General features: G+C 55.1%; 1 long non-coding RNA gene across 3 annotated transcripts; it reads right to left on the reverse strand.

Moving 5' to 3' along the window:
* Window positions 1-1,555: 1,555 nt before the first annotated feature.
* LOC118535169 (uncharacterized) lies at window positions 1,556-14,133 on the reverse strand. 3 transcript variants are annotated; one of them, XR_004917076.2, is made up of 3 exons: window positions 13,874-14,133; window positions 8,403-13,526; window positions 1,556-8,197 (listed from the first exon to the last, which is right to left on the reverse strand). It is a non-coding gene; the product is annotated as an uncharacterized LOC118535169 (long non-coding RNA). The 3 variants fall into 3 exon arrangements; XR_013450000.1 differs by having other exon boundaries at window positions 1,556-5,897; window positions 6,351-13,526; XR_013449999.1 differs by having other exon boundaries at window positions 1,556-13,526.
* Between the last annotated feature and the right edge of the window lie 1,954 nt (window positions 14,134-16,087).

Consider the following 16,087-nt stretch of genomic DNA (forward strand, 5'->3'; position numbering starts at 1 on the left):
ATTTATGAACTTAGGTTTGGGTTTGCTCTCTAGGCCGCCAGAGGAGTTAGAGCTACCTCAGTCTAACTGCCTTTTTGTCTAATTAACCAAACCGTAATAAATTGTAATTGCAAATATAGAATTTTCCAGATTCTGGGAGTTTTCCAGCAAATTATGGGACCTGGTTGGGGGCGGGCTTGTGGGAATTCCTGATTTTTAGCCACGTTGGACAGCTGTGTGAGTGAGCCGGGAACTGACTGAAGGGAGGAGAGAGGAACGGGACTGAGCCCCGCCCGCGTGGGTCTGGTGCCGGCTCGCGCACTGAGTCTACGCACCCAGTGTCAGAATCGAGGGGAAGCGTGCAGCATGGCGGGGGGGCACCCCCCTGGTGCCAGAGAAGCAGAGAATCAGTGGGCGTGAGGACTAAAACCTCATACTTGGCAAAGATGGAAATCTACTTGTATGCGTTTGCTTACATTTAGGAAATACTTGCCATTTAGGCTGTAGACCCGTCCATGCCCAGCCTCGTTGCTGGTGGGGCCACACAGAACCCAGACGTGATTCATGTTGCTTCTTTGCTGCTGCCGCTTTTTATTTACTGTAGCTGCTCCTGCTGGGCCTCCTGCGTGGCTCCTGGGGAAGCTGTCCCCCTGGACTCTAGCTGCACCCTTCCTAGCCCTTCCCGGGGGCCTGCCCTCGTGTCGGCCCTGGCCTGCGCAAGAGCAGGGGAAGTTGCAGAGCTGGGGGAGGAGGGACGGTTGTGCTTCCTCGGGGAGGAGAGGTGAAAACCACCCTGTCGTCTTTCTCCAGGCTCTCAGTCCCACCGGAGCTTGTCTCATGTAGATGCACCGAAGTTTCCGGCGTGTGTTTGGCAGTCTTCTTTGGACATTGGTTAAAGTATAGTTTTTCAAACAGATAAAAGCCCTATTCTCATGCAAATATAAAATAAGCCATGTCAAAAATTTTATTCGGCCAACTCGTGAATTAATATGGGAACCAGTAAGGTGTTCAAATGGGTTCAAAGAGCGTGCGAGAAGTAGATATAGATACGTAGACACAGATACGCGGTTTAATAAGGGAGTATTAAGTTGAGATGCTGGATTAGGTTCAGAACAGGTTCAAGCGTTTCAGGGCAATAAGCTGCAACCTTCAGGGTTGTGTGCTCCACCTGAAAATAGATTATTTATTGGATGAAGAACTTCAAGTTAGCTTCTTAAGTATTGTGAAATGACCCAGTCGACAGGCATCAAGCCCGGCGCTGCACTGGGAGACTCTTAGAAATCTCTTAGGCCTGAGTTACAGATCGTTTTTGTGACATGCTCTTTTTCACTTTTCACTAATTATTTCTGGCCTGGGTGGAGATGGAGGACCTGCCCTAGTCCTTAAATATTCGTGCTCTGCTGGGGCCATCTCCTGGGAGACTGTTCTCGTTTCTTTTACTAATGGATTATTGGCAGGCTCCATATCGTCTTGGCTAAACGAGGTGTCTTAAATTATAAAAGAAGCTTCTCCAAAATTTATTACAAATGTCTTATTCATTTAAAAACGCGAACACCAAAGCTCAAATACAGGAGAATTACATGATATACTTGTTTAATGAATAAATGTGAGAATATAGTGAGCCAGAGAGCACTTTGCATAGGAAGGGAGGCTGCACTTGCTGTCCCATTCAGTGTCTTTACCGCCGGGAAGGGGATGAGAGGAGACACAGATCTGCTTGCATCATTAATCTCAGCTTTCTTGTGTGAGTCGCGGTATGCTGAGTGTGATTGTGGTGTTGAAAAACACATATATTTTTGAACCACATGGTCCCTAAATGAAAGCCACCTACTTCAACTGGTACTATAAGTTCCAATCTAGAAGGGAAAAACCTAGCTCTCATGTCGGCTTTCTTAAGGGATTTTCTTGCGTAATTTTTACACCGCATTTCCTCTGCCTCATGCAATGTCTGCAGACGTTGTATTAATGGTTTTCTTGCTGTGTAACAAATTGTCACACATTTAGCAGCATGAAAAACACATGTTCATTAACTCACAGTTCCTGAGGGTCAGGAGCCTGGGCGTGGTTTAACAGAGTCTTCCGCCACGGTCTCGCCAGACAGCAATCGAGGTTTTAGCTGGGCTGTGCTTTCGTCTGGGGGCTTGGCTGAGGGCACCTCTGCTTCTGAGCTCATTCAGGTTGTTGGCAGAATCAGTTCCCTTGGGGTCATAGTCTCCACGTCAGCTGGAGGCTATGCTCGGTTCTTTGCCGTGTGGACTTCCTCCGAACGGCTCTGACTTCGTCAGGTCAGCAAGGAGATCCCTCTGACCTTAGGAAGGACCTCGTCTTTCTCTTAAGGACTTTCACCTGATTAAGTCAGGCCCACCCAAGACCCCCTCTCTTTTTATTAACTCAAAGTCAAATGCTCTGGGACCTTAATTACGTCTGCAGAATTCCTTCACCTTTGCCGTGTTCTCTGGTTGGAAGCAGGTCAAAGGTCCTGCTCATGCACAAGGGGACATCATACAGAGCCGGCACACCAGGGGGCAGGAGTCACAGGGGTCACTCTAAGGGTCTATCTGCCACAGACCTTAACCCCTCCCATTGCAGTCAGGGTCCGGCTACCAAAACCCCCACCATGCTAGGTATTCTGGCAGAAAATATTTAATGTAAGAAATGGGTTAAATAGTTATTGGAGGACTAAAAACACAGACCAACGGTGGGTAGCGAGGTAACAAGGGCAACGGGTGCACGCACAGGAGGGCTGAGGTCAGGCTTACCAGGTGGTGAGCTTGAAGGGCCACTGCTGCCGTTGCTGGGCCTACCTGCCAGGAGGAGCAAGCCTGGGGAAGAACTGTGCTCCCTCCTTCTGCCTTCCCGCCCCTGTCCAGCGTCCTTGTGGGCAGAACCCAACAGTCTCAAGCGGGCAGAGGGGAAACCTAATTTGCAGAGCCGTGCACCCAGCACCACAAAGCAAGCAGGAAAGGGCACGCTTGGAACCTGGAGACAATACCTTCCTAACCAGCGTGCACCTTCCTTAGGTAAGCCTGCCCAAACCTCGGCCGGCAGGAAACTCTGCACGTGGCCTTCTGGTCCAATATGGGCAGCGCTGGGATTTTAGGTGGTCATTGGAAAATACCTCTCTGCCGTGGGCTTGACTTCCGAGCCAGTCATGGGAACATCTGTGGTTAGAAGAAGAGACAGATCTCGGCTTTATCGCAACCGGGCTCTGCTGTCAGGCGTGAGGCCCACGGTGTTTGCCAGAGTCTCAGGAGCCGGGCTTACCCCCTGCGCCCCCCGCCCCCCGTGCGGGCCCCGCTGTGCGGTCGCACGTGCACTCCTGAGGCCCAAGGGCAGGCCAAGAAGCGTGTGAGGGAAGCCCAGCAGGAGGAGTGCCTGGAGCGGCCGAGAGAGGCCCGGGGGTCCCCCATGGGGGCTCCTCTACTCCAGAAAGGGAGGGGTGAACGAGGAGTTTTCCAGACTGGTAGACTGAGAGATCTGTTTGGTCACAACCTGGCTCTGGTTAGAGATCTAGAAACTCAGATTTTTCTTTTTCTAAGTTGGAGGCACTTTTTGTTTTAAATTGTGGTAAAATATCCATAACATAAAGTTTACCATTTTAACCATTTTTAGAAGCGTCCAGCTCAGTGGCATGAGGTACGTTCACACTGATGCGTGACCCCCTCCACCAGGACCCTCCAGCACTTCCTCATCATCCCAAACTAAAGCTCTGCACCCTTAAACAGGACGTGCCCCCCCCACCTCGAATCTGCTTTCTGCCCTAGGCACCGGACTCCTCTTCGGCCCTCATCTAGTGGGTCCTACAGTAGCCGTCCTTTTGCGTCTGGCTTGTTTCACGGAGCACAGTGTCCTCGAGGCTCATTCGTGTTGCAGCAAGTGTCCGAATGTCCTCCCTTTTTAAGGCTGGAGACTGTTCCACCGCGTGGATGGACCCCATTCTGTTCACCTGCCCACGGACACGCGGGTAGCTCCCAGTGAATAACGCTGCTGTGCGTATACTTGGAAGGTGGGCGCACTCATATCTGTTTGGAGTCGCTGCTCTCGGTTCTTTGGGGTCTAGACCCAGAAGGAGAATTGCTGGATCTGTGCTAATTCTCTGTTCCTTAGAAACACAGACTTTCATGGGGATTGTGAGGGGTGTCCCGCGGTAGGAGCAGGGGGTGAAGTGTGCATCCCCCAGACCAGAAGCCGCCTTCGGGCCTGGGGTGGTGAGCCCCCCCAGCAGTCTGGGCAGTGGTGGCCGCCCACCTCAGTGCTGCAGCTGGGACTGGTCGCCAAGAGCCGAGTGGGGCCCATTTGCCCGGCTCTGTCCTCCGTGGGCAGCGTCCTGTCGTGAGTGGAAGTGAGGCCGCAGGTGCGGGGCTGCACGCGTCTTCAGGGACAGAGTGGACACGGGGGCTGGGAGCTTCTGGCCTCAGGCCGCTCTGGGGGCCAGAGAAGCCAGGAAAGCGAGTGGAGGCCGTGGGTTCCGGAGACTTACCGGTTGTAGGACCCATGCTCCGCACCCAGATGGGGTTCAACGTCCTCTTCACAAGCATCGCCCAAACGGTGCACTTTCAGCTCTGGGGCAGGCTGGGGGGTAAACATTTTGGAGCAGACGGCCGGGATTAAAAGAACAGTCCGGCGCGGGGGGTCCAGGCGCCGGCTGAACCCCACGTGAGGCTGGTGCTCCCCTCTCACTGGGTGTCTCAAAGACACGGTGGCGGTTACCCATTGCCGCTGCCCCGGGGGCCGACCCCACACTGGGTCTGAGGCCACCTGGACTTACTCTCCTGGTCTCGCTGTACTTGGCAGTCACGAACCAAGGGTGCTCCCAGAACGTCCGGTGGTCATCATCATGGACTTACCGAAAAGAAGGAGCAGGTGAGCCCTGGGGGGGGGGGGGTCACTTTCCCTGAATGCGCCCGGCTTGCCTCTTTGCTGGGGCCAGCAGGGGCCCGAGACTCCGAGGACACTGCCTAGTGGAAATACAGTGGGAACCACGGACAGAAACCTACATGTTCTAACAGCTACTTTGCCATAAGAGTAATGCCAAGGTGACAGGAAACAGGTGAAATTAGTGTTAATAATTTTTTTACGTATCCAATACATCCAAAATATGATCATTTCGATGTGTACTCCATATAGGAATTATTGAGCCATTTTACGTTCTGTTTTTCTTGGTACTGAGTATTTGACATTTGGGTGTATTTTACTTGCGGCCTCCCTCAATTCAGACGAGCCAGGTTTCAAGTGCTCAGTGGGTCCGTGTGGCTTGTGGCCCCATTGTCGTGGGTGGTGCAGCTCTAGCAGCCCCACGGATAATTATAACAATGAGCATTTATTGAACGGCTACCATGACGGGTATTCATCACTTAGTCCTCCTTGACTCCGGGGTAGCGATGCTTCGAGGCAGTTGCCGTCCACTAAGGAGGGCCAGTGTAGCTTTGGTTTGCAGACCCTTCTCTGTCTTTAAAGAGCCCGTGGCATAGCATCTTCTGATGCTGGCCTCCTTTGATGGCGACCTCTCTGGAGTCCCTTTTCTCAGGACCCTGTGGTGACATCAGGCCTTTCCAGATCATCCAGGATCATCTCCCCTTTGCAAGATCCTTATTTTAATCACATCTGCAAAGTCTCTTTTTGTCATATACTGCAGCAGTGATAGGTTCTGGGATTAGGGCGTGGACACCTTGAGGGGACATTATGCAGCCTGCCCGGAGGGACGGAGGGACAGGGCCTCTGTTTTCATAATCACAGCAGGGGGATTTTGTTCCACCAGATCTGAAGCACCGGCTGCTGCTGGGGGAAGTATGGCCACTCCGGTCCCTCCTGTGGCCCTGGTGGCTTGCTGCTGTGCGTGACTCTGTCGGGGTTTACATGCGTCCCTCCTCCAAGGGAACTGGAGATTTGTGAGGAGTCCTTATTCCTGCTTTTTGCTCCTCATTTTGGGGGTAGAAGAGGGAGGAGACTGGTCAGCATCATGCACCAGAAGAGACACCTCTGTGCTCCTAGAAGGGACCTCAAACGTCATCCAACCTGCCCCCCAGCCCTGCCCTGCCACCACCCTGTCCGCTGTGTCCTCGCCAACACTGACTTGCAACCGAAGCTTGACCTCTCGAGCAGGTCGTTTCCTTTCTAACAAAGATCTTTCAAATGAATTCATTAAAGTCCTTTAGTAGCAAGTAATAGAAACGGACTTGATTTAACTCATGCAAAAAAAAAAAAGAAAAAGGTGGCCAGGAAACATCTCCTTGGGGGGATCTGATCTCTTGCTTTTCCTGGGGTAACTCGGGGACTCCTTCTCTAGAAAGGGAAACCTCCCTGTCCACCTCTGACCCCCAGCACACACTCACACCTATGATGCTTCAGGCTGTGGTTCCTCAAATACCCACCTGCCATATGTGCCGGACTCCACGCAGGGGACGAAGAATCACAGACCTGTGAGTGCCCCGAGGCGGGTGCTGAGCGGCAGGATGCGTCACTAAGAGGAGCCTGGCCGGGGTGCCTGGTGCCTGAGCAAGACAGTAGTAGGGGAGCCGCACCGTCAGTGTTCTTCTGTGTGTGTGTCTTGGGTGGGACGGGTGCTGGGGAACGGAGAGCAATGTCCCAGGAAGAAGGGATTACATGGCCCTTCCTGCGGGTGCGCCTGGAATCCCCCTTCTTGCAGGCAGTTGGGGAGGAGTTCTCAGCAGAAGAAGAAACAGGAAGGAACGGCAGACATGCTGCTGATTGGCCCCAAGCCCCTTGACCTTGGTCTTGCTCTGAGGGTCCAGTCTTCGCCCCCACCCTTACCTTCCCCTAACTCCCCGCTCCTGCCCCATGCTCCATCTGGAGCCGACCATCTGATGTTTCCTGAAGCGTCCTGTGACTTCCCATCTCTGTGCCCTGTTCCTGCTGGTGCCTTACCACACAGCGTATCCCACCTCGGGCTGTCTCCAAATCCCTTCCGGACGCCGGCTGAGCCCTCCGACTGGGTGGGCTGCCTCCCTGCTTTCAGCTCTCCCGCTCCTGCTCCTCCAGCCCTCGGCTTTGTGTGTCTGTGTGTTTGGTCTTGCGTGGCCAGACCGCCTGGGAATGGGGCCGCCGTATGCCATTTTGTCCCCATTTCCAGCCAGCACAGTGCCTTACTTGTGGTAGCATTAAAGAGATCTTTGTTGAGTTGAACTGAAGTAGAAGAAGATGTTATTTTCTCTGGGTCATTCATGGCAAAGAGGCCCACGAGGGGCTCTTCCAGTCAAGAAGGTATTTTTTTGGCGACCGTCCTTTGACTCTTAACTCCTGCCCTTTGAAGCTTAGATTGATTTAAAGCCCTTTGCTTTAAATGCTTAAGCACATTTGCCTAAATGAGCTCACGGCTTCATCTAAGCCTGCTCGCTCAGGGACATTTACATTTTTCTGCACATTTACAAACATATGAGAACGGTTTCTAAGCAGAGATATGTTGTGGTTTCCTCTTATCTTCCTAGCACTGTTTGCATGTTAAAAGAAGAACTTGGGGAAAGTAGTGACCAGAAAGAGATCAGCGGGATTTCGTGTGTGTGTGTGGGGGGGGGGGGTGGTGGACCCCAGAGACATGTGATTGGAGGAGCTTCTCCGAAACAACTGGGAGGACCCCAGCCTGCAGCCTCTGCTCTCCCTGCTCTGTAACCCCTGAGACCCCCCCACCCCACTTCTGCAAGGTTTCCTTCTGGCAGCCGTGCCCAGCGAGGCACGGACAAGGAGAACTGAACACGGCCAGCCACAAGTTCAACGGACAGAAAGCTGCAGCTTCAGGGGACCCGTGTATTTACATCTGGGACTCAGGGGGCGCCTCGTGGTAAATAAGCACAAATGAATCCCCTACACCTCAAAACCCAAAGCCGCCTGTATTTTCACAGTCAAATGAGGTATTTTCTGGGAGCAGTTTGGGGAGAAGATGGAGTGGGTGAAGCCCCCTTCCTGCAAGAGGAGAGGGCCAGTTACCGCTCAGTCTGTGTTTTCGCAAGGAAGCGTTGCCTTCTTAGATAGTAACGGAATTCAGGACTTAGCCAAGTTGGGCCTGGAACCCGACTCTCCAGTGGGGGGGAGCTCGGGGAGGCAGCTGGACCCCAGAGACCCCACATTCTCTCCGTCCCTGAGGCTCGCCTTCTCTCGGAGGCTCTCCGTGGTTCACCGCCGATGTCTCCCGTGCTGGGCTCTGGGGGACCGTGCTTCCCCTCCAACACATGGCTGACCCCTTCGGACAAGCATCTACTAAAGACTGGGGTAAGCAAAAGAGAAACTTGAGGAAAAAATAAGAGTACCAGGAAGCTGTCTTATGAGACATGATTTAGGCATCTTTAGCTGCCTCCCTTCTGAGCTCCTGGTCCGTCTGAGTGCCATCCTAGCGTCTGTCAGCCCCGTGACTCCAGGTTGGAGCTGGGCTCCCAAGGGATTTGGAGTCCTTTCCCCCCGCCGAGACCCACCTCATCAGACCTGGTGTGCTGCGTGGAGATCTGCTCTTCCTGCAAAGCTGAAGGAGAGTCAGCTCTCCTTTGCTAAGTGCCCACCCTGGCCCCGGGGCTTGTCCTGCTTGGGCTTCTTAGGGGACAAGGTGGCTGTCATCGGCTTCCTTTTCCGTGTGCCTCCCGAGGCCGGGCGCACAGACTGTGGGGAGGGGTAGGCCCTGGGGCTGCTCCGCCGAGCCCCTGAAGCCAGCGTGGCCAGATGCCGTGTGGGAAGCTTCCTGGGACGCTTATCGGGAACGACGACCAGGAGTGGGGGGCACTGTCCGGATCTGCGCGGGAAGATGAGTCAGGGGCTCACTTATCCTCCTGTGCCCACTGTTCCCACATGTAACCACTCTGTCTGCCGTGATGGAAAGCTGCGTGCATCCTGAATTTCACATTCCTGCTGTTCCTATGTGTTTGCCAGTGTTCGCATCCATGCTGACCACCCTGGCTGTTTGGAAATATCTGTCTGAGGGGCCACTGTCTGGCTGAGGTCTGCATAGCCCTTGACTCTAGATTGGTCAGAGGGCTGGCTCCACCCTACAGGGCTCAGGCTTCGTGCCCATCGGTGCCGTGGAATGTCCCAGATCTGGAGGCAGGAGAGGTGGCCTGGGACTGGGAAGGTGACCTTCATCCCGCACCTGGGCGCACAAAGGTCAGAGATGACCACGGTTCAAGTCCAAGGTGAGTCACCAGCTTCGGGGGGTGGTGGGGACTAGGGTGCTGCTCAGGGATCTGGTCTCTAGAGGTCAGCAGCCCTCCCTCTCGCTGCCCCTGATGCCGGGACGACCACAGAGCCCTGAGATGTCCACCATGCTGTCCAAATGCCCTGCCCCCGCGGGGTACATCTGGAGCTCGGGGAAGGAGGGGGATGCCCTGGGCTGCGGAATTACCCTGAACCAGCCTGGCCACTCGGTCCCAGAGACCCTGGGCCAGACCCTTCCCTTCTGGGGACCAGATGCCCTATAAGGCCCTCTGGCTCTGGCTCAGGATTCCAGAGGGGCTAGGGTGTAGTCATGGGATGAGAGGTGGGTCCTGGGGGACAATGACAGTGTCTGTCATGGGGCACAGGGCTGTGGCCTGGGATGTGCCCTAGCTTAGACCCCCGCCTCTGGGGACTCAGGGTTCAGGAGTCCCCCCTGAGCCTGGGCCTGCTTCTCCCCAGAGCTGTTCCCACCTCCAGTGCTGAGCTCTGTCCCTTCTCCCGAGCTCCTTGAGGGGAGCCCACTGACCCTGAGATGCCAGACGGAGCTACACCCCCAGAGGTCGGCCTCTAGGCTCCTCTTCTCCTTCCACAAAGATGGTGCACCTTGCAGAACTGGGGCCCCCACTCAGAGCTCTGCCTCCCAGAAGCCGGGTGGGAGCCTCTGGGCCTTACTGGTGCCAGGCCACCCCTGAGGGTAGCAGAGTCCAGAAACAGAGCCCCCAGCTGAAGGTGAGGGTGCAGGGTGAGTGGCAGAGGCCCCTCCGCAGAGAGGTCCACTCCAGCAACAGGGGAGAGGGAATGCGGCCAGCTCCAAGGAGAGGGCGCCTGCAGGCCCGGGGAGAATGGAGCCAGGTGGCAGGTCTTCCTGCGGGTCTCTGGGTCCCCGGAGCCCCCCCTTCGCACACAAGACTCCAGCTCCCGCGTCACCCTGCTCACATCTTTCCAGTGCGTGCCTCCCCACCTTTCTGTGTCACGGACTGTCTTCCTCGGCTCAGCTGCCATCCCAAAACACCACAGACCGGGTGGCAGGGGGGTGTTCAACAATGAAAATCGTGTTCTCACGGTCCTGGAGGCTGGAAGTCTGCTATCCAGATGCTAGCGCGCTCGGTCTCATTCAGGGCACTCTTCTGTAGGCCTGGGGACGGGAGGAGGGATGGACAGAGGGGGGAAACTCTCCGGTACCTCTTCTTAGTCCCACCGTGGGGGCCCCACCCTCATGAGCTCCTCTAACCTTGCCTACCCCCCAGAGGCCGCATCTCCAAGTACCATCTCACTGGGGGGTTGGCTTCAACAGATGAGTTTGGGGGACACAAACTTTTGGCACATAGCACGCCCGTGGCCTAAGTGCAGGAGAGAAGTCGCCACCAGGACGCTCATGAGAGCGACTCTGAGGCTCTGGACCCTGGGTACCAGCTGTGACCTTGACCCGGCGTCCTTTCCAACAGCTCTGCAAAGCTGCCAGGACTCCCCTTGTACCGCAGCATGCCCACGGCCCCGACTCTGCCTGGGAATCCCTCGGCTGGCATAGACGAGATGGGGCGAGGCCTCGTCCGCCTCTGTCCACGTCAGCACGTCTGAGCCTTCCTTGCTCTCCGAGGGCACCGAGAGATGACCCCCGTCCCCCCACTCAGGGCCGAGCGCAGCCAGCTCGCCGAGGGGCTCAGAGGCTGTGGGCCCAGTGTCCCTGCTGGAGCCCCTGTCCCTCGTCGCTCCCCAGGGCTGTTATCGTCAGGAGTTGGTCGCGCCTGGAAGGAGGCGATGTAACGGATTGGCTCATCTCGTCTTTCCTTCTCCTCACTTTGCTTGAAAAACGAATGTAACACATTGTGTAGTGAAGGATTCACTTTACCCGAAGAGAGGTCTGGCCTTTGCCGGGGGCTACTGGGTTGATCTTTCGATATGTCATGTGGATGGGAGTGTCTCTGTTTGCGTGGGGACCTTGGCCACCAGACGGTCTAACGGTGTGATTTATGATGAGGGCTCTGGGCCATGCGGTATCAGGTCTACCTACGAGGGTCTGGACACTAAAGGTCTGAGCCCAGCCTTCGGAGGGACCAGACGCTGACAGTCGGCCACGTGGCTGCACATCCTCGAGCTCCAACAGCGCTGGGCGCCACGGCTGGCGTGAGCTTTTCCGTGCGTGTGGTCACGTGGACGCCAGGCGTGTAACCCAGGGAGAGGACAGGTTCGTCTCTTTTCGTGGGCCTACGCACTTCTCCCCTGGGCGGAGTTCAATCTGTCACCTTTCCCTGTAATAAACCACAGCTGTGAAAGTAAAAGCTTCCAGTGTGTTCTAGGAGTCCTTCTAGCTGATTATTGAAACCACGGTGGTTCTGGGAACCCCTGGACCTTGCACTTGGTGGTCTTGGGTGGACCGTGTTCTCTAACTGTACGTGGGGCTAACCTCTTGCACGTGGTCTGCAAAATGCACGCAGGATAAGACACCAATCAGCCAGGAAGATGAGATTCAAAGCAAGCAGGGTGGGATGAGGAACTGGAGCCAGGAGCGAGGTCAGGATCCAAACAGCATGCGTTAGTGCTCTGTCCTGGCTGTGGCCGGGCGGCAGGTGTGGCTGTCCCCTGACGGCAGGACTCTGGGAGGGCAGCGAGATCTACGCAATCACAGGACTGCTCAGGGCAACGGCCCTGGCTGGCGGCAGCGAACAGTACCTTGAGCTCATCTTTTCCATAGCCCCGCCGACTGTTCCTACTTCGTGGGCGCCTCCACACAGGCTCTGGGCCTTGCAGCAAAGCACTTGGGAGAAGGGCAAGTGGGCAGGGTCCTTGTGTGACGTGGTTTGGCTTTCAGCTTTTGGGACTCGGCCCCTTGCCCCTCCTGCGTGCCCTTCCAGCGCACAGTCAGCCTACCTGGACGTCCCTGGAGCCGGGAGCTGTCCATCCTGGGACCATTCTCTCCACCGCTTCTCCCCCTCCCACAGAGCGGCCTGGTGGCTGCCCCCAATCCTTCACTTCTCCTTATGACCTTCCATTTCCTCTTCTAGGAGACGGGGGGATCCCCGAGGCCTTCCCCATTCCTCAGCCATTTCCATAGATGGAGAGAAAATGTCTCATTGTTGGTGTTCTGTTACCAAGCTGCTGTCCCCTTGGAGAAGGGAAATCTCTCTGTTCCAGGAGACCACCTAGCCTCCAAGCCACCTTCAGCGTTCTGGGTCAGGACTCCAGACAGCCCCTCTCTTGCCGAGGAAGGAAGATTTGACCCAGAGAGCAGACTGACCCCATAGGGTGTCATGAAACCTCTCGAGGGGATCAGCTCTTTGGACAGGGTAGAGGGAGCCTTCCCTGGTGATAGCGTTTTGTATCTGAGATGAGGAACTGAAACCTTTCTCAAGAAAAGTATTTAGAGGGGCGCCTGGGTGGCTCAGTTGGTTAAGCGACTGCCTTCGGCTCAGGTCATGATCCTGGAGTCCCGGGATCGAGTCCCGCATCGGGCTCCCTGCTCGGCAGGGAGTCTGCTTCTCCCTCTGGCCCTCCCCCCTCTCATGTGCTGTCTCTCTCATTCTCTCTCTCTCAAATAAATAAATAAAATCTTTAAAAAAAAAAAAAAAAAAAAAAAAAAAGAAAAGTATTTAGAGTGTGTTGGGGGGCGGTGGGGGGGGCAGGGGGAGGACCAGGTAGCCCTGGAGAAGGGGAAAATGAGGTTGTCTTCTGAGTCCCAAATTAGTAAATCGATACTTAGTGGATCAGAGATGAGATTTGCAAATTATCCCCAAAGAAACAAATGATCAAATTGAAGTATCTACCTTATTAGGAAAAGGAGATGGGGTGCTTGTGGACTCATTGCAAGGAGAGTCACAGAGGTGAGCCCTGACCGTGGCTTCTGGCTTCTGTCTGGGGCTCTGGCGGCCCAGACAGAGCCAGGCAGAAGGAGCGCCATGGAGATGGACACAGTAGGTCGTCACCAAATTGTTGAACCCCAGACCATCTCCTTGCCCCAGACCCCATGCTCCCGGCAGCCTTCTGTTGATAACTCCTCATACTGACTGTTCGTGTGGGAGACGTTGGGGCAGGGGGGCTGCAGCTGGTGTATGGGATCTGAGTGCCCTCAACCACGTGGACTTCTTGCCCCCATCCCTGGTCATTCCTTTGTCCAGCTCAGTTCTTCTCACTTTATTACTTGATGTTATATGTTTGTTTGCTTGCTGTCTATTGCTGATCTCCCCCAACCCCACTCAGTGATGTGGCCTCCATGTTTCCCTGCTCACTGCTGCGGTCCCCATCGAGGGCTTCATAAATACTTGCAGGATGAGGGGATGATTGTATACGTCAGTTCATGACAGCTCTGGTAAAATGAGGCTGCCTCCCAGATTCTGATCACCCCTGGGACGCGGGAGAGCTGGAGTTTTGAGCCTGTGCTGTGAAAGCCGGGGTCTGATCTGTAAGAAAAATACCGTCAGGTACAGACCTGCCTGGGCTCCCCGCCACGGCTTTCTTTTCTTTCTTTCTTTTTTTAAAATTTCTTTAAATTCAATTAGCCAACTTAAAGTACATCATTAGTTTCAGATGTAGCGTTCAGTAATTTATCAGTTTCATATACTGCCCAGTGCTCATCCCATCACGTGCCCTCCTTAACGCCCGTCACCCAGTTACCCCATCCCCCCACCAAGGCCCCGGCTTTTCTCTGCGCCCTCCCCTTTAAGCGCCTCCAGTCTCAAATACAATGAGCAATAACAAATGAATACAAATACAAACTAACAATTCCCTCAACCATGATGACACTTACTGAGGATTTTCTGTGCGCTGGGACATCACCAGATGCAGGTCTGTTACCTCCCGAACTAGTCCAGTCCATCCGGCCAGCAAGACACCAGGTGACCTGGATTTGGGCTCAGCTTTGCTTAGGCCTCTGATTCCGGGCCCTCTGGTTTTTGTTTTTGCTTTTTGTGGTTTTAATTTGTAAAATAAGGGGCTGGACAAAACCCGTAGATTCTAAACTTTTCTTCTTTTGGCAATGGTGCCCTAGTCCCCAGCAAGTTCTGCTTTGGCACCCCCGATGTCGACAGGAAAGCACACGTGTCACGTGCCAGCTCCCAGGCCTCACCCCTGCTTCCGGCCGCAGTCCGGGAGACGCGCCCCCAAGTTCCCCAGGGACCCCCCAGGAGGACAGACCGAAAGCCCCAGAGCCCCTCTCATGTTCTAGGAAGCCCAGCCCAAGAAGGTGGCAGTCTCACCGCCCTACTCACGGGGAAAGAAACCTTTTGTGACACAAGACAAAGGCCTACATTGGGGAACTTCCTCTCTGTTTCAGTGAAACACAAGAGCAGACAGAGGGTGGTTTTCTCAAACTTTAGCGCACAGTGGAATCCCCGGGGGACCTGGAGCAGCAGGTGGATTTGCAGCCCCTCCCTCCACAAGCCCCACCCGATTCCCTGGGTCTGGAGTGGGGCCAAGGGAACCAGCACTGTGCCCAGCCCTCCCCGGGACTGCGTGTGATTTCCCGCCTGTACACGCTCCAAACCCCGCATTCTGAGAATGAGAGCATTTGGGAGAGAAGTTGTGGGAAAGGGGGGTGTGGGAACCCACTCTGGGATCCGGGATGAGACAAGGAATGAGTTGCCAGGCTGACCTGGCGCAGGGTGGGGGCACGCCGACTCCCAGCTGGGCTGAGCATCCCGCAGCACCGCCCACTGCCTCCCAGACTGGGGCTGATTGGTGCTGCCAGAGAACGTTCTTGAATAAACCCATTCATGTGTCCCATATCATAGACTTCCTGGGTATTCTCCTCAGTAGTCAGAGACCCTGGCCAGTGACGCGGGGGCTCCAGGTCCTCCTGGTACCAAAGCCCTCGATCTTTCCACTTCACCAGCCATCAGTGATAGGCACAGCTCACAGGCGCCGACCCTCGCGGTGTGCCAGGCTCCGGCCCCGTGCTTGGCAGGCTCATTGTCTTTGTCATCTCCTTTCGTTGCCCGGCTGCCCCACGGAGCACGTGTGGTGAGTAGCTCGCTCCGCAGAGGGAGGAACCCAAGCAGCGTGGCTGCAGGTCATTCTCGTACCCCTGCCCCCCGCCGCCCTCCAGATCTGTGAGGCAATTCGTTGTCCAGAAAAGCTAAGGGTGGCCCCGGACTCTCAAAGCTTAGCTAGCTCACCAAGTAAGATTTTGCTCCTGTTCTAGAGTAAGCACATAATGTATCCTACAAACAAGGCACTTTCTAAGAGTGATTATTGATAATCAGGCTGGACAAGAGGCTTAAACTGGAACAGTCCCCAGAAACCTGGACACACAGTCACCTCATCTGTTTCAAAGCCTGTCCTTCCTCCCAAAATACCTGCCTTTGACACACACTCCAACCTCAGTTTCAGCCGATAATGTGACCTCTACTTTGCAGAGAAAATGGAAACCACTAGACAGGACTCCCCTTAACTTCTTGCCCCAGACAAATCTCCCTTCATATCTGACCAGCTTATTATAATAAAAGACCATCTTGCAACCTAAGGCTGGGTCTTCCTGCTGGGCTCTGAATCTGAGTCCCTCACCTCTTCCGGGGGCAGTGGGGGCCTCGCTCTGTCCACCAGCTCCTTTATGTCTTGCTTCCCCATCCCCACTCCCTGCTCAGCATTTAGGTATGTTCAGATCTCTCCCATCTTAAAAAAAACCAACAGCAATACAACTTTCCCTCTACCCCACGCTCTCCCTTCCCCTCCCGTGCTGTGTTTCTCCTGCCTCTGAAAGGTGAATGCTGGAGAGAGGGGCCTTATAAACCCAAGCGGCCCGTGAGGCCCAGGGAGCTGACTTCTGCCCCCTCCGTGCCCGCTCAGCTCCTCCACCCCAGTGTCTCGGCCCCACCAGGTGGAATCTGTGCGCTTTCATGGGTGGGTGCTGTTCTCTCCCACCTCAGGGACCCCGCAAGGGCTGGTCCCTCCTCTGCAGGGAGGGCTGCTGTCGCCTCTGTCCCTAGTGGCCCCTCTGGGTGCACCTCGACTGTCGGCACGCTGT

This window comes from Halichoerus grypus, chromosome 7 (assembly GCF_964656455.1).
Source record: "Halichoerus grypus chromosome 7, mHalGry1.hap1.1, whole genome shotgun sequence".
NCBI lineage: Eukaryota > Metazoa > Chordata > Mammalia > Carnivora > Phocidae > Halichoerus > Halichoerus grypus.